The sequence below is a fragment of the Pseudorca crassidens genome, chromosome 5 (genome assembly GCF_039906515.1).
Source record: "Pseudorca crassidens isolate mPseCra1 chromosome 5, mPseCra1.hap1, whole genome shotgun sequence".
In the NCBI taxonomy this organism is placed as follows: domain Eukaryota; kingdom Metazoa; phylum Chordata; class Mammalia; order Artiodactyla; family Delphinidae; genus Pseudorca; species Pseudorca crassidens.
Window position 1 is genome coordinate 146,447,908 of NC_090300.1, and position 18,793 is coordinate 146,466,700.

Sequence of the window (18,793 nt, forward strand, 5' to 3'; positions counted from 1 at the left end):
CACTTGAATTAGGCATGGGATGTAAACTCGGGGAAGTTTCGAGCGGCGGCATTACAGACAGGTGAAGGTCGTATAGGGTCCAGCAGCAGCTGGGTTCCCAGGTGGCCTGGCAGACTGAGCTCATTTAGCCACAGAGGGTTTCTGGGTTGGCCGAATAACTCTGTCATTTGCGGGAACATTACCCAGGCTTGGGGACGTGCGCTGTGTGAGCAGGCTCCCGTGTGTCACTCGGTGCCTGCACCAGGCCCCTGTGAGGCCGGAATAAACAGTCCGCTCTGAGAAGTAACAAATCCAGATGAGGTGTTGCTGGGCTGAGAGACTGCACCCATCTGTTGGGGCCTCGCGTCCCCCCCTGAAGCAGAATGTCTGTCTGCACACCGGGGACGTTTCCTGGTTTGCCTGTTCTCACACTTCCCTGATGTTTATGTGCCCAAACTCGTGGGCCTTATTTCATTTCAGTTCTGGTTCTTGGCCTCTAGTCAATTTATAGCAAACAGTACAGGGTATTATAACTTCTGACTCAGATTTCTGTAATCCTGCATTTCTTAAAATGAGTCCAAGTAAGGATACCAGGACCGAAAACATGGTGTTGAAAACTAATATCGTGATCACATGTCTCCGACTTTGTTACCACCCTGGAGGCTTAGCAACTCTGCAAGATTCTTCTAATCACGTTTTTTATTATAATAGCACTAAAACCCCATTACCAAAAGAAAGAAAACGGGGTTTCCCTGGTGACACAGTGGTTGAGAGTCCGCCTGCCAATGCAGGGGACGCGGGTTCGTGCCCCGGTCCAGGAAGATCCCACATGCTGCGGAGCTGCTGGGCCTGTGAGCCATGGCCGCTGAGCCTGCGCATCCGGAGCCTGTGCTCCGCAACGGGAGAGGCCACGACAGTGAGAGGCCCGCGTACCGCAAAAAAAAAAAAAAAGAAAGAAAATGGAAAATACTAAGATTACCTAAAATCCCCTCTGCTAACCCAACCATTATTAACACTGAACAGGTTTTCCTGGTGATGGTGGTGGTTTTGTTTAGATATGACCATATAATGTATGTACATTTTTCTATCCTTCTGGGGCTTTTTTTCATTGGATAGCTTGCTTCTCACACTGGCCCACAAACCCCTGTGCTCTGTGATGGTTGGGGGGGGCATGGACGCTGATGCCACGGAGTGTGTCTCCCTGGGCTGTTAACACCACGGAGAGTTGAAGTTCTTTTTACATAAAAACCAGTCCAAATATATTTTAAGTTGCATGAAGCTTTCCCTTGGAACCAGTGCTGTTGGGCTCATCTCTCAGTCTCTCTGGGAGTTTGGTTCCCTCTGCCCCGCCCCCTGAAAAGGCCTCCTGCGGCCACGATAAACAGCACCGGGTGTGGCTCTGTCTTCAGACCCCCTGGTCCTCCATCTGGGGGCAACACCGTGGTTACCCGCCAAGTGCAGCGTTTTGGATTTGTGTAATTTCCCATGTTCTCCTTTAAAGAGTGCTACCAGAAACACCTTTGTGAATGTAACTCATTTTGTATTTTGTATTGTTTCTTGAAGATGAATTTCCAGAAGCCAAGCTGATGATCATAAGTGATTCATGAGCACAAGTATTGCTCTCATTTCTGTGAGATTTTTAAACCGGCTTAATATGTTTTTGAGTTCAATAAGGTAATGATGCTACCTCCTTTTATATTTTTCCCATCACGTCACCTGAACTCTGACATCTTCCTAGATGTTGGTTCTCTTACACCTGTTACAACACATACCCTGGGACCGCAGGAGGCTGTACAGAGACCCTAAGTCCAAGCCCTGCTTATTGTGGACCCCGGTTCTAATGCTTGCTGGCCGCTGCTTAACCTGAAACTCGGCAGGTTATCGTGTGGCTTTTCTGATGCTGCTTCCAAGCCCGAGGTTTGTGTTTTGATAGTTTGTACGTTCTGTTTGTCTCCCAACCCAAGAAAGTGCTCGGCGCTTCCTCGCTCACCCCCAGCGCTGTGTGACCGTGGCCCCGTACCCTGCGTGCCGGATGCAGGCAAAGGTTTGTAAAATGAGTTCGCCAACGGCACGATGTGCCTCACCCTGCAGGGAGGCTGCATGAGCTAGAAACGATGCACACCGACTCAGTCTGTTAAAGCAGGGGGGGTGGCACGCTTTTCCAGAAATGGGCCGGATGGTAAATATTTTTGGCTTTGACACATACAGTCAGTGCGGCTCAGTCATTCTTTTTTTCCAACCCTTTAAAGATGTTAAAAACCATTCTTGCTGTGGGCCTCACAGAAAGACGCGGAGAGCGGGGTTTGTCTCAGGGCTGCAGTTTTAAGTGTTCATACCCCAGTGTTATGCGGCGGCCACAGATCATTTGATTCAGTGAAAGGCCAGCTAAGTGGCGTTCTCCACATGCTCAGCGCCCCAGCTCTACTGCCCTCTCCCCTGCCCTCCTTCCCTCCGCCCTCCTCTGGCCTTTATTCTAGAAGGGTCTGAAACAGAGACTAAGATGTAAAATATTAACCACCGAAGTGATGCTCCTTTGGGAGTAGTTTTCTCTCTTGGAGGCCTGGAATCCACATCAGTCTAAATGTCTGCTCCACGCTGGGCTCGGGTCTGGGCCTTGGGTTCACAGATGGTAAAGGCCGCCGGCCTCTCCCGAGTTCACAGCCTGAGAGAGAAAGGAGGCCTGTGAGGCACATTGTAGGCCACGTGCCAAGTCTCACGACATGAGTCAGCTGTATGGAGAAGAGGTGAGGGTGGGCATTCATCAGAGGAGGCTCTGTGGGGCGTGATGTCTCACCTGAATGCTGGAAGGGGGCCAGGGACTCACCGGTGCAGGTGTAGCTGGTGGAGGGAGCCCTGAAGTTCGGTCTCCGAGGCACGGGGGATGGGGGGTGTGATGCATGGGCCTGGATGCTGGAAGAGCGTTGTGTTTTCAGGAAGCTGTCAGTCCTTTGGCATTGCTAATGTGGTAAGTGCTGGCGCTGAACCAGGCAGCCAGGGCTCCGCCTGCCACGGCAAAATGCAGCAGGTTCAGTGGCTTAACCACACCCATTCACTGTCTCACAGTTCTGGAGGCTGGACGTCCAAGATCAAGAGATCTGGTGCCGGCTGATTCAATGTCTGGTGAGAGCCCTCCTCCTGGCTTGCATGTGTCCGCCTTCTCCCTGTGTCCTCACATGGCAGAGTCAGAGAGTAAGATTCTGGTGTCTCTTTTTATAAGGGCACTAATCCCATCTTGGGCCCCCTGCCCTCCTGGCCTCTCTAGTCCTAATTCCTCCCATCACATCAGGGGTTAGGGCTTCAACATATGAATTTGACGGGGACACAAACATTCAGTCCACAACAGGCTCTGTCCTGTAGGAGAAGAATTTCACTGTCTGGTTTTATTTTGTTTTTTTAACTAGTAATTTGTTTGAAATATTCTGACAAAAAGTATGGGAAGGGCTGAGCTGCAGAGATGATAAAAGAATGGGAAAATGATAATTGCTGAGCCTGGGTGATCGACGATTCTGTTCTCTGCAACTTATTAAGTCCTTGGGAACTTTCATAATAAAAAGACTTTTACAGGGCTTCCCTGGTGGCGCAGTGGTTAAGAATCTGCCTGCCAAGGCAGGGGAGACGGGTTCGAGCCCTGGTCCGGGAAGATCCCACATGCCGCGGAGCAACTAAGTCCATGTGCCACAACTACTGAAGCCCGCGCGCCTAGAGCCCGTGCTCCGCAACAAGAGAAGCCACCGCAGTGAGAAGCCCGCGCGCCGCAACGAAGAGTAGCCCCTGCTCGCCGCAAATAGAGAAAAGCCCGCACGCAGCAACGAAGACCCAACACAGCTGCAGATAAACAAATAGATTTATTAAAAAATAAATAAATACATTTCCTTTTCTCTTTCTTTTCCATGTGTTTGGACATCTAGCCTTCGGTGATAGCCCTTCCGTCTGTCCCCACATCTACCATCTTCTAACTCCTTTCTCCAGACAGCATATCACCCCGCGCCCTTGGTGGGAAAAAAACTAGGCAGTGAAATCCAGTTGCTCGGAGATGAATGAGCTCATTTCCAACCCAGGGATTGGAGAGCGCGGAGGGGGCCGGGCTGACCACACAGCCCCTCTGCACAGAGCTAGGACAGAGCACGGGGTCAGGGTGGCAAGACAATGGAACTGTCAGAAACCTCGACTAAGGAAGAATCAAACAAGTCAAGGGGTCTGGAGGAGGCAGGGGGGTCGGGGGGAAGCCTGAGAGGGTGACTCAGCTGGACCTTCAGAGCAAGTTAGCTGGGGCCTAGAGCAGAAACTCGGAGAACAGCCACCGGGCTCTGCAGGGCTCGCACGGGCTGTTTCTGGATCCAGTGGGATTTTTAGGAACCAGTGTGTCTTGAAAAAAAATGTGTTTCTGACGTTTAGGAACTCCTTTTTTACTTCAATTTCTTTCCATCTGTTAAAATTTAATAATTTAATGCTTTTTATTTTTGAAAGTGTCAGATGAGTTCTTTTATGTCTGACAGATTCTTGTACAGAAGAGACTTTTTAAATTAATATTAAATTTTTAAAAAAATATTTTAAAATTTAAACAATTTTTTGAAAACATTAAAGTTTTTAAAATACAGTATTCTTAATAAAAACCTAATTTTTCTTAAAGCATTTTTTTACAAGTCTCAGTAACTTACTTATAAAGTCCAATTTTAACAAACATTTCTAAACTTATAAAGTAAGTTTTTACTGGATACGTATTTCTTAGTGATTTGTATTGAAACTATTTTTTTCAATTTGTTCCTATATCCATGAATGACTAGTACTTAAGGCTAGAAGAGGTTCAATGAAAATTAACAGAAAAAAAAAAGAGAGAAAGTATAGCGCACTCTTGAGGATTGATTCAGGTTTTGTGGGGCCTAAATCTGACAGAATATGGAGCGCTCTTAAATAAAAATAATGCACAATTATGAATTCAAAATTAGGTATGAAGGTGATATTATTTAGAATGAGGAAAAACTAGCTTACAAATTTTAAAATTTGGTAGATACTGTAAACCTCGCAAAATCCAGAAAAATAACATGGTATTTTGATTAATGGCTTGACATACCTCTTTATGTGTCAAGCAGTTAATAAAAAAATAATTTTTGGTCGCATACTTTTTGAATCCTTCTTCACATGGCATTTTTATAGTACTATTTTGATAGAAGAGAAAGATAATTCAGTCTTTCCACCTGCAGGGTTGATCAAAATTTGTTTTTAGTCTGGACACGTAAAAATTGTGACCGCACACTGACATCCTCGCTGTTTGTAGCACTGCTTCAAGCACAGGAATTCTGATCAATATAATTTCACATGATTCCCATCAAAAAAGAGAAAGCAAGGCCTATGTTTAATTGCATGTACTGTATTATGGAGTTTGTTCCCCACAGAGAGAAGTTCTGTTCGTCTAGGTATGGAGGGGAATCAAATCTGATGCCGTATTTCATGATTTAAAGAATTTTCCACGACTAGTTTCTGGCTCCCTGCATTTCAAAATTTGCTTCTCAGGACTTCCCTGGTGGTCCAGTGGTTGAGGCTCTGCCTTCCAAAGCAGGGGACTCGGGTTCAATCCCTGATCCGGGAACTAGGATCCCACATGCCTGCGGGGCAACTAACCTGTGTGCTGCAATTACTGAGCCCACGTGCTCTGGAGCCCACGGGCCACACCTGGAGAGAAGCCTGTGCGCCACAAGGGAAGATCATGTGTGCGCAACTAAGACCCGATGCAGCCCAAAATAAATAAATAAATAAACGTTAAAAAAGACAAAAATAAAAACTTGCTTCTCCTCCTTCCCCACCTACCGCTGCTGCCAAACCTCTCAGGACGTGGTCACAGCTTACGTTCACGTCACATGTTTGTAAGCATGCTACATGTTCACGGTCATGGGACATGGTCATAGCACATGTCCGTGACGCTCATACTGCAGTCTCCCCTCTGGTCACCACCTTCACATCCGCGTGCCTGGCGGGTCGGCTCGGTGGGAAGCAGGAGTGTCCCCGGAGGCCGTGCCCACGGCAGACAGCTCTCAGTAGCTCGGCCACACAGGAAGTCGGTGTGAACCCATAGACATGCCTCTAAACCCAGACAAAGTGTGCCCCGACAGCCACTCCAAGCCGGCCAGGAGCGGAAAGTGATGGAGGACCCTGCAGTGGAAAGAGGCTGTGGTTTGGTTTGGTTTTTTTGGCACGTGGGATCTTAGTTCCCTGATCAGGGATCGAACCCGTGCCCCCTGCAGTGTGAGTGCAGAGCCCTAACCACTGGACCTCCAGGGAAGTCCCAAGAGACTGTGGTCTTAAGTGATTGTGGTCAAATACCCTCCTTTTGCAAGTCTGACGCCACCTGACTGTGTGAAGCCTTGGCCGGCCCCTCCACTGCTCCCGGGAGGGGCCTGAGGCTTGTCCCCTTAGCCACGGGGGAGCCGCCCCTGGGCTGGGGTCAGCGTCCAGCTTGCACACGTGCCATGATGATGGCTGAGTGCATCTTCACACAAAAGCCTCAGCACTTCCCATTAAGCTCATTTAAATATAACACATACATTCGTGCAGGCAGGAGTGAGTGAGAGCAGGCAAGATTGCCCCATGTCAAAAAGAAAAATAAAAGAGTGTGGATTTATAGTAGCCAGTTACCTTTTGGCAAAAATCAGTGACTGTTTTCCCAAGTCTGGAGAACACGTGAAATTCAGTTTTCTCCGGTATCTGCTTCTTTTACTTGAGGATGTTACCTTGATCTGTCAGAAGTGAGGACTTCTCCCCGCCTCCTTGAAATCATGAAAACTGTGCAGCTGAACCCCAGTTAGGGAGAGCACTCACCACACACTTCCTTGTGGGAAACGTGCAGCAGGTGCTCCTGCATCCCGCAAATACTGAGTATCCCAGCTCCCTGACGCACACACGGCTAGGTGGGATCTCCGACCTGCCAAAGGTTATCGCCTGGATGAAGCCGGGAGTCGTACCCTCGAGCCAGGGGAGGGGGTCTGACTTTGAGTCTGCTCTGCTGTCTGAGGACCCTCGTCCTTCTTCCCTAATCGGAGGTGGAAGGGGCACAGCTACATGGGACCACTGCTTTCAAGCCCACCACCCCTCCCTCAAATACCCAACGTCGTGACACAGGCCAAAATGTCTGTGTCTAATGCTACATTTTGTTCATAACAGAAATACACATATAAGCCCTGGGAAGATGGGAGCCCCACTGCGTGGTCCTAGGGCCTTGATTAGTGGGGCGTCCTCTGACATTGTGAGTTGCTTCTTTGAGGGGTGCCCCGGAGATTTCTTTTTTTTTTAACATCTCTGGGATGATGTATCCGAACAGTCTCCCAGATGAGTGAGAAGCCAGCCTTCCTTCTGTGGGGGGAACAAGGTGCTGGTGAAAGGGGAGATGGACAGGGCAGGCACCCACCACAGCCTTCTCCAGACATCAGGGCACAGGAAGACCCAGGGGAAGGTGAGGGGTGCAGACCCTGTGCCCCAAGCGGTCCCTGCTGCCCAGCACATATTAAAATACCTTTCATTTATACCGGGTTCGACACTTACAAATCAAGTATTAACCTAAGTAATATTGGAAATGAAACAGTAAAACCGAATCAGCTCCTCAGCCACTGCGGGGCTGGGTGGTGGAGTACCTCAGCCGGGCGGTGGGTGAAGACGGAAATGGGTGTCCCAGAAAGTGGGCTGCTCGGGACCTGGTTAAGCAAGGTCTACCCACACGCAAGGAGAGGACCTTCCACAAAACAGATACTAGGGCAGCATGAACGATTAGGTCCATGTTAGAACTATGCCTGTGACAGATGGAGACGTGGGTTGGAACGCAAATTCTCCACGTATGTTCCTTTTATCCGTTTGGATTTTTGAAGTATGAGAATTTATTACTCACTCAAAAATAAAATTTTAAATCTTTGGAAAAAAATTTTTAAAGAAAGAAAGAAGCAACTCTTTTCACCAAATGAGGTTGAAGCTATTTCTTCTGTTGACCCCGCCTGCTGAATCCCCAGCTGAGCAGGGACGTAATGGGTGGAACAAATCAGGGACAGAATATGGCCAGGCATAGCCGTGCCCGTCTAACGTCTAAAACAGGCAACCCGGCAAACACATTAAAGGGGCAAACTTGGGCAGCCTGGAGAGAAGCGTCTTTGCGCTTTCTTAGGTGGTCGAGGCCAACCGACCACCTGCACCCCCTTGGCAAGAGCTGCCTCCAGGCTCTGAGGGCCACGGAGCGGCTTCCTGGACCACCACGCTCTGTCCTGGGATGCCAGCCCCGCCCCGGAGCGGGACCAGCCCTCGAGGGATGGAGTCCGACCTGTGGCCTGGGCTCCCCCAGTCCTTTTTTCTCTCTCTTAAGCACTGGTGTTAAAACCTGACAAAATCCAAACTACTCAGAGCCCAGGTTACAAGTGTATCTTGATGTCTTTAGTTCATCAGAAGTCTTGCCAAGGTTTTTAAAGCGTGGGGCTTAAAATACATCATCCTCTGCTCCGAGCCAGCTGGGGGAAGCCAAAGGAAAACACCGTCTCCCTCTGAGCATATGGCCAGCCGCTGCTGCCAGCATAGGGAGAAATCAGGAGAGAAAGGATGCTGTGGCGTGAAATTAAAATGTGGGTTCATTGCATGGAAATAGACAAAGCTTCATGCCACCAAATGCTGTTTGCAGAGCGAATTTTTTTTTTTAAGCTGAGATTTCTTTTTTTTAAATTTATTTATTTTTGTCTACACTGGGTCTTCGTTGCTGCTGCCCGTGGGCTTTCTCTAGTTGCAGCGAGCGGGGGCTACTCTTCGTTGCGGTGCGCGGGCCTCTCATTGCGGTGGCTTCTCTTGTTGTGGAGCACGGGCTCTAGGCGCGTGGGCTCAGTAGTTGTGACTCACGGGCTTAGCTGCTCCGTGACATGTGGGATCTTCCTGGTTCAGGGCTCGAACCCGTGTCCCCTGCATTGGCACGTGGACTCTTAACCACTGTGCCACCAGGGAAGCCCTTCAGAGTGAATTGTTAAATGACAGAGTTAATGAGAAACAGAAAGGGGGAAAGGCATTGCTGAAACCTCACTTGGGTGCTGGCGACCTGACCGTCCTACCTGAGATGGCGACCGGGAAGGGAAGGAGATAGATCTGGATAGAGTTAACACGTGCACACTGCACAGCGAGGTTTGTGGGCGGGACGAGCTCCAGCCTGGGCCTCGTGGTCCTCCAAGCAGATCCTTTTCTTTCTTTTTTTTTTAAATTTATTTTATTGACGTATAATTGATTTATAATGTTGTGTTAATTTCTGCTGTACAGCAAAGTGATTCAGTTATACATATATATACATGTTTTAAAAATATTCTTTTCCATGATGGTTTATCCCAGGAGATTGGATATAGTTCCCTGTGCTCTACAGCAGGACCTTGTTGTTTATCCATTTGAAATGTAATAGTTAAGCAGGTCCTTCTCTGGCTCACAGCTTTCAGTTCCCACCTTCCCCGTTCTCACTGTGCCACCAGGTCCTTTAAAGCATCGTGATGGCATCGCCAGGTGTACTGCTGCAAACGAAGGTCACCTGCACGCAGGGCACAGCTTAAAGAGCTTGTGGTGCTTCAACCATATTTAAGGTTTATTTTTTTATTTTTATTTTTTTTGCGGTACGCGGGCCTCTAACTGCTGTGGCCTCTTCCGTTGCGGAGCACAGGCTCCAGACGCGCTGGCTCAGCGGCCATGGCTCACGGGCACAGCCGCTCCACGGCATGTGGGATCTTCCCGGAGCGGGGCACGAACCCGTGTCCCCTGCATCGGCAGGCGGACTCCCAACCACTGCGCCACCAGGGAAGCCCTATTTTTCAGCATCTTTTGACCCTGTATTTCTGCTCAGTCTTTTGGTTATTTAATCTAAAACGCATAATTCTCTTTTCCACACTTTTAGCATTCCTGGGGTTTCCACCTCGCTCTCCTCCTTTCCCTGAATGTTAGACTTGTCATTGTTATTAAGGATTTGACAACACAGAAGGAGGAAATTTTATGTAGTGTCACTGGCTAGTCAACGTTTTACTGTTGGAGTTGGAGCGTCCTTAGGAAAATATGTGTGCCACAAAAGACTGTTGGTGGTGTAATTGTAGAGGTATTAGGTTAATATATAATGCATAAGTCTGTGTCATGGATCGTTTTTATTCGTCATAAAATTTTCAAATGACTCGAGGAGGTGTGGCCCTCGCAGCTGTTCCCCCGCGCTAATGGCCTCGGGCTCCGACTCAGAGAGGAATTCTGTGCCAAAGCGCCTGGCAGCCACCACAGTTCTTGGGATCCTCCCAGGGAGATCACTCGTTGTCAGCAGGGGTGATGATGGCAAACCAATAAAAGGCTGCATGGGCAGGACCTGGTGAGCATAGAAGTCTGGGTCCCTGGGGAGTGAAGAGGCTGTTTTGACCCCAAAATGCTTACCGTTGATTTACTTACTTCAATCAGTTTCTATTTACAAAGTCTAATTTTTGCCCCCTGGAGCAGATCAGAGAGGCCCGTGAACACGAGTCCGAGGACACACCTGCATCTGGAGAGCGGATCCCCCAGCCTGACGCCCGCGTGCCCCTCACCTGGCTGTGCACAGTGTCCGTCTGAGGTCAGACCATGCAGCCCTCGAGATGCTCTGATGCTGCTGCCTCTAGGGCTGAGCTGCTCAAACTTGACCCCGTAGGAATCACCCAAGGGTGCCGGTGACTCCTGGGCCCAGGGTGGGAGCTGCGGGGACAAAACAAACGAGAGTGGAGATTGATTTTATTCAATCTAATAAAGGTAAGGGGACGCCCAAGATCAGAGCTGCTCAGCGGAGGGGGCCTGCCTTGGGCTTTACAGGCAGGGCCATCGAGAGACGGCTCAGTTCGCTGAACGGAAATGTTTGTCTCTGTGTCCAGCTGGTTTCACAGGGACAATTCTAATCTCAGCTCACCCTTCACAAGACAAAGAACGGGACATTGGAGGGCCTGTGTGTAAAAGGGCATCTTCTAGAAAAAAAAAGGGGCATCTTCTGCGAGTCCTACGGGGTCGTGAGGAAGCGCGGACTTACCTAAGTCGTGTGGGGCAGGGGGTTTCCTGGGGCTCAGCACCAACGATCCGCACCTTAACAAACGCTCAGTGACTGAGAGGCAGGTGGGACTGGACCAGACGTTGAGAAACTCCCCCTGGAGCATCTGAGAGAGGCTGGAGGGCTCGTGTTGCCCTGGTAACACCTTCGCCATCTCCTGGTCCTGTGACAACCTGAGACACCGGGGTGCAGGTATCCCGGCCTCTCCAGCGTTTGCTGCTGTCGGCCCATGAGGTGGGTCTCCCACGTCTGACACTGGGGAGACCCCAGGCCCACGATGGAGGCGGGGCCTCCCCGTCCCCGCTGCACAGAGGTCTGCCAGCCTAGGGTACCTGCCCTCTGCCCTCTGTCCTCAGTGACCTTTGCAGGCCTGCCCGCTCTCACCCCAGCCTGGTCGGACCAGAACCACCCGGGCTTCCCCGCCATGAGCCTCAGCGCTGGGCGGACGGCGGCTGCTCCCGCGGGGCGTAGGCTGCTTTCTGGGCCCCTTCCCTGTTCCCAGCGGGACACAGTCCCAGTCATCTGAGGACACTTCCTGCGGGCACTGGCTGCGAGCTGGGGCCGAGGGATGAGGCACCGCTGGTTCCTCACATGGGGTTGGTTATCGAGAGCTGAGAGCCCCCAGAGGGAGGGCAGGGGAGGGGCGGTCCCAGAACCGGGAGGCAGGCGGATGCCTGGGGCTGTGACAGCGGGCGAGGACCCTGCACCCACGGTGACCCAGGCATGACCCCTCGCTTCTGCCGACCCTCTGCCTTCTGAAGGTGCCCACATCGGCCAGCCCACCCGGGAGCCAGAGGAGGATCCTGGGGGCAGCCAGTGCGATGGCCCCTCAGGGCACAGAGCAGGAGGGGGCAGGGGGAGGGTTGGGGGCGGGTGCAGCATCCCCGCCTTCCCTGCGGGAACCGGGCCGGCTTCCTCCTTCTCCCCTGAAAAGGGCACCTCTTCCAGGGCACGGCGACAGCCCATGGGGACACTGGGGGTATTTTCATTTATCGGCGTCTGTATTTTTGTTTGCTTCCATATTTGAGCTTTCAACGACGTGTGTTATTCGATAACAAAATCTACTACAACTGGTCCGTTCCCAAACGTACACGAAGCGGCGACGGGGGGAGACGTTAGGGCAGCTGGCCCATCCCCGCGCTCGCGGTGAGGCTGGAGGTACTGCCTCCTCTTAGGGCGTGGCCCCCAGGCCCCCGGGGTGCCATGTTGAGACCTGGGGGTGGTCGCAGGACAGATCTGGACCGGGCGCCTGGGCCCAAGGCGAGTGCGCTGGGGTGAGCGGTACGACTCTGACACCAACTCCGGGCTCAGCGCAGACCCTGCAGGTTGAGGACACGGCCCCCCACAAGACCGTCCTCACTCCGGACACCAGCTGCACTTTGGGGGTTCCAGGCCCCTCGTGCTTCTGACCAACTGGCTACAAATTTGGGGGTTTCCGGCACCCCCTCCAGTTCCATGGTTCGCCAGAATGGCTCACGGAACTCAGGAAAGCAGGTCCCGATGACTACAGGTGAGGTCCGGGAGGGCCCTTGGGCGCGCCCTCCGCCCATCAGCACAGCCACGTGATCCAGACGCCCATCTGAGTTTCCAGCGCCTGGAGTTATTAGGGGTTTGTTACACACGCATAATTGAACTCTGATCTTGTGATTGAATCCAGTTTCCAGCCCCCCCCACCCCGCCTCTCTCAGTGGAGGTCAGAGGTCAGCCTGATGTCACTCGACAACAGGTCCCCACCCTCTAAACCCAGGTCTTTCTGGCACGATGGGCCCCCCCGCCCACACCTGAAGCTCTCAAGGGGCCACGGTTAGTCACCTCATTAGCATAAACTCAGGTGTGGTCTGAGGGGTTGAGCCGGAACCGGAGACAAAGACGGCTGAATTCTTGTTGTACGACAGCTGCCCAGGGGGTGCCTCGAGGCGCCGAGGAATCTCCCGAACTGGCCTTCTAGCCTCTGGGAGCTGCCCCGGAAGCCCCACCCTTGTGGGGAGGCCGGAGGGGGTGACGCGTCTGGCAAAGTTTCCTCGATGCGGCGGCAACCAAAGCTCAGCAGAAAACCCCAGACACTCAAGACGTCTTGGCGGTAGATGGTGTTTGCTGTCATTCTCCTCGCAGGAACGTTGGAGCTGCCAGTGCAACAACAAAAATAAGTATTTTTAGGGTTGCAGTTAAACAAAAGGTCACACATTTATTCTTTATGACTCCATATGTTTGGATTTTAAATAACATTCTTCTGAGTAAATGCAATTTGGGGCGTTTAGCTTCCTAGTTATTCTTCAGAGGCACTCTGATTTTTACTTTCTGGAAGTAAGCTCTTAATTTATTTAAATAGTTGTGGGCTGAGATAAATCTCTCCATGTGATGGATCTGGTTGAAGACCTCTGTCCCAGCTGACACTGTGTCGTGGGTGACATGCTCTCTACATGCCCGAGTCAATCTGTGTGTGGGATGGCTGCGTCAGTTTGCAGGAGCACAGTTAGGACAGGGGGAAGTTGAGGACGGGGGCAAGTTGGCTTCTGGTGCCTACCTTCCCCCACAGACTCAGTGTATCATTCTGGGCGATACTTTTCAGTGCTTCTATTTTCCCATAAAGTGGAATTATTAACACTTGCATCCTACTGCAGTGAAATAGCATGATCTCTGGGATTTGCTTTAAACTATGTAAGGGGAAAAAAAGATGGGAAATAGATGAAACAAGATTGGCAAAATATCGACAGATGAATGAAGAAAGAAGATGTGGTGTATATATATAATGGAATACTACTCAGCCATAAAAAAGAATGAAATAATGCCATTTGCAGCAACATGGTTGAACCTAGAGATTATCATACTAAGTGAAGTAAGTCAGAAAAAGAAGAACAAATACCATATGCTATTGCTTATACGTAGAATCTAAAAAAATGATACAAGTGAACGTATTTACAAAACAGAAATAGACTCACAGACATAGAAAACAAGCTTACGGTTACCAAAGGGGAAAGGGTGGGGAAGGGATAAATTAGGAGGTTGGGATTAACATATACACACTATATACATAAAACAGATAAACAACAAGGACCTGCTGTACAGCACAGGGAACTATATTCAATAACCTGTGATAAACCATAATGGAAAAGAATCTGAAAGAGAATATATATATATATATATATATATATATATATATATATATATATATATACGTATAACTGACTCACTTTGCTGTACACCAGAAACTAACACAACATTGTAAATCAACTATACTTCAGGGAATTCCCTGGTGGTCGGTCCAGTGGTTAACACTCCACGCTTCCACTACAGGGGGCATGGGTTCGATCCCTGGTCGGGGAACTAAGATCCTGCAAGCTGCATGGAGCGGCCAGAGAAAAAGAAAAGAAAAAAACCTGCAATAAAGGGTTGTCTGTTTGGGGGGAAAAAAAGAAAGTCGTAAAAAAAGATTGGCAAAATGTTGGTAATCTTACAGCTGAATGATGAGTCCACACAGGTTCATGATACTCTTCCCTCTACTTCTGTGCATGCAAAAAATTTTGTGAATTTTTGTGAAAATTTCCAAAATGAAAAGGTTAAAAAGATAACAGTAATACCTGCCCCTGTGTACCGCACATGAGCTGTCCTTAGAGCACCTTGCTTCCCTTGGAGAAGGATGCCTCGTAAATACAGGACCGAGTCACTACTCCGTGGCCCTCAGATTACTGCATCACACCTTGAGGTATTCTTGACAAGGAGACAGAAAATAGATTAGACCCCACGGGAAGCATGGCCATGAAAGAGGAAGATAAACTTTCAAAGCATCGGATGCTACGAGGAAAGAGCTCATCTTCAACTGACAAACTGGAGGGCCATCTGGGCAAATCGTTGACGTGGGAAGTACATTTGCAATACATCAAAAATATGTTTCCTGGTCGCTGACAGTTTATTTCTGGAGTTCCATAAATGTAACATTTCCGAACTTGTAAATAATAAATGTTTATTTATAAATCACTGGTTCCCAGAGGCAGATGAGCACACAGAATAAAAACAAGCTGCAGCAGCTGGTTAATTCCCCCCAGCCTGACTCACGGTGGGGATTCAAGAGCCCGCGGGAGAGGCCAATACATCCAGGAAACTGCGCTCATCTCAACACCAAGGCTACCAAGCGTGGTCGGCGACACACAGCATCAGCGTGCATGCAGCAGAGGAACGCGTGTCCTTGCAGATCAACAAACCTGCCCCTGCTTGGAAAGATGCGGACAGGGGCACGAACCCGTGTCCGCTGCATCGGCCGGCGGACTCTCAACCACTGAGCCACCAGGGAAGCCCCCTAATTTTTAAAAACGGCTAACATGCCTTTGGGAATGCAGGATGGCTGAGGATTGGAACAAGGCATGAGTGAAAGCTTATCTTAGTTCGCAAACCTTTTGGCCATGAGATAATACGATGGTGTAGATAAGCCTATAGTGGAATCAGAATAAGTAAGAAATGCTTTATTAAAGCCTTTGAAAACTTTTACGTACAATTGGCAAAAGCTTAGCTAATTTTAAGTGATTCCACCCCACTGCTAAACAAGCCTTCTGAATCCTTACTAGGGAAGCGTTTGTATTCTTCGTTCACTCTGAAGGCAGTAAAAGGGGACGCCCAGTTAGTTAAGCCGTGAAGACCACTGCCCGGGATGAGGGCCCGGCCGGCTTCATGGCCCTTCGGGACTGCTGGGAGCCCTCAACTTGTCCAGTTTTCTTCCCATGAAAGGACCCCGGGTTTCCTTCCGGGTCTCTAATTACATGAGCACTTTCTGTTTTCGGGTAACAAATCTATTCTTTAATCTTTCCACTGATCCTGACTAATATTTGCACGTAAGAAAAGTGCATTTACATCGCACAGGGAGATCAGCTCGGTGCTTTGTGACCACCTAGAGGGGTGGGATAGGGAGGGGGGAGGGAGACGCAAGAGGGAGGAGATATGGGGACATATGTATATGTATAGCTGATTCACTTTGTTATACAGCAGAAACTAACACACCATTGTAAAGCAATTATACTCCAACAAAGATGTTAAAAAAATAAAGTAAAAAAAAGTAAAAGTGCATTTAGATAATGTCAAACATGGTGACACAGCCAAACATGGGGCCACCCAGCCCGACGGGCAGCGGGAGGGCGGCACAGCCCACCACCCAGCCAGGCTTGGTTCTTTCTTTTCTTCTCATTGAAAATATGTTGCAGAAGCAGCAGCTCTGTTCTCTGACGTCTCAAGAGATGGTAAACATTCATTTCAGCAAGATCAGGAAGAGAGCCAAGAATGAGGCGGCAAGAAGAAAGAGAAACGTTTTCTCATTTTCATGCTCCTTTCTGTGCTAATTTCGTGCTTTCTGGGGGGGGGTGGGGCAGGAGGACAGCGTGCCAGCTCCGCCTCCCTCTCCCCTTGGGCCTCCATCATCAGCCTCCCCGATGAGCCACAGAGACGCCAGGCCCTGCAAAGGCCAGTGCAGCCAGCCGGCGGGCAGGGGTGGGAGAGGGGCCCGCAGCTAGGCCACCATCTCTCTGTCCCCTCTCATCCTCTCTACCCTCCCCCACTCCTCCTCAGGCAGGAGGGCACCCTTCCCAAGGACACGGATGGCTGTGGGCAGAGAGGAAGCAGGACTTGAAAGTACGTCTTCTGAGGCCGAGCCTCAGCTGTATCATTCCTGTAGGAAGAACCTGGAGCTGAGCCTCCCAGGGTCCTCCCACGGCCACCTTGCCATCCACGGTAGGGAAGGACGAAATGGTGCAGCGAGTAAATGGAGCCTGCCTGTTCTCGTGGTGGCCTCAATGTGCCATTCTCAGGGCCTAACTAGAGACAGAAAGGGTACTGTCTTACTCAGGGGTCACCAGAGAATCAGAACCAATAGGATGGAGAGACAGACAGATAGGTAGATACAGACACACACATAGAGAGAGACAGACACAGAGACAGAGAGAGATTGATTTTAAGGAAGCGGCTCATGCCACGTGGGTACTGGCAAGCCTGAAGTCTGCAGGCAGGTTGGCAGGCTAGAAATTCTGGTAAGCAGTCGGCTGGGAGAATTCCTTCCTCCTCAGGGAAGCTCAGTCTTCTCTCTAAAGGCCTTCAGCTGGTCGGATGAGGTCCACCGCATTAACGAGGGCGCTTGGCTTTACTCCAAGTCAGCTGATTCAAACGTTAATCACATCTGAAAAATACCTTCACAGCAATATCTAGACGGGTATGTGACCACACAACTGGGCACCCCAGCACAGCCACGCTGACACAGGAAACTAACCATCCCAGGTGCCGAAGCCCAGGAAATCCTGTCCTGACCCAATGCAGCTGAGCCCATGCCCAGTGCCAGCTGCATACACTGGGTCATCTCACAGCTCTTGCCTCTGTCTTCCTCCGGCCTGAGGGCGTTGTCTCTCTTTTAAAATGAAGCACAATTGGGCTTCCCTGGTGGCGCGGTGGTTAAGAGTCCGCCTGCCAATGCAGGGTGACACTGGTTCGAGCCTTAGTCCGGGAAGATCCCACATGCCGCGGAGCAACTAAGCCCGTGCGCCACAACTACTGAGTCTGCGCTCTAGAGCCCGCGAGCCACAACTACTGAGCCCGTATGCCGCAACTACTGAGACCGCGCACCTACAGCCCGTGCTCTGCAACAAGAGAAGCCACCGCAATGAGAAGCCCGTGCGCCGCAACAAAGAGTAGCCCCTGCTCGCCACAACTAGAGAAAGCCCGTGCGTAGCAATGAAGACCTAACGCAGCTAAAAATAAATTTAAAAAAAATAAAAATAAAGCAAAAGTATTATTCAGCCTTAAAAGGGAAGGAAATTCTGACCCATGCCGCAACACAGATGAACCCTGAGGACACCGTGCCCAGTGACATAAACCAGTCACCAAAAGATGAGTCCACTCAGATGAGGCCCCTGAGAGGCAGAGACAGAAGGCAGAGCTGTGACCCCCAGGGGCTGGGGGGTGTGCGGGGAGCTGCCCTTCCAGGGCCCAGCGCCTCAGCTTTGCAAGACGACAGAGCGCTCTGGATGTGCGGTGATGGCAGGACTACAGCGCGTGTGCGCCAGGCCACTGACCTGGACACCTGCACACAGTCGGAAAGGCAAACCTTGTGTTATGCGTATTCTACCCAAGTGTGTAATACGGTTTCCAAATATTGGGGGCTTCCCGTTATCTCTCTGTTACTGATCTGTAGTGTAGTTCCCTTGTGGTGGGAGGACGGGCTTTGTACGACTGGAATCCTTTTAAATTCCCGGACACCTGACCGCACTTGCTGGCTTGCTCCGTCCTGCTGTTGTTGCCATGTTTCCACTGCTCAGTGACCTCCTCAGCAAAGGGTCTCTTATAGGATTACAGAATCGAGTGATACGCAGAACGATTGGAGTGGCCACGATATGACGATATTTGTACGGTTCCCGGCGTGTGGAGGGAGAGCCCTGGAGGGGTGTATGAAACGTGCGCTCCGCTCAGAAGAAAAAGAGGGAGCGTCACACCGATCACTGAACACCCGCACGGGACCTCACACCCCGTGGGCTCTCAATTTCAGGACAATAGCAGGTGAACGATGGAAAGGAGGAAAAGACGATGCTGAAGAGGTCCTGCGGGGAACTAACTAGTCTTCCGTGCGGCACGCACGTCTAACCAGCTTCTCTCGATGTGTGGCCCATGGGCCCCAAGGGCCCCCAGACCCGTTCAGGGTTCAGCAGTTTAGGGTCAAAGCTACTTTTTTTTTTTTTTTTTTTTGCGGTACGTGGGCCTCTCACTGTCGTGGCCTCTCCCGTTGCGGAGCACAGGCTCCGGACGCGCAGG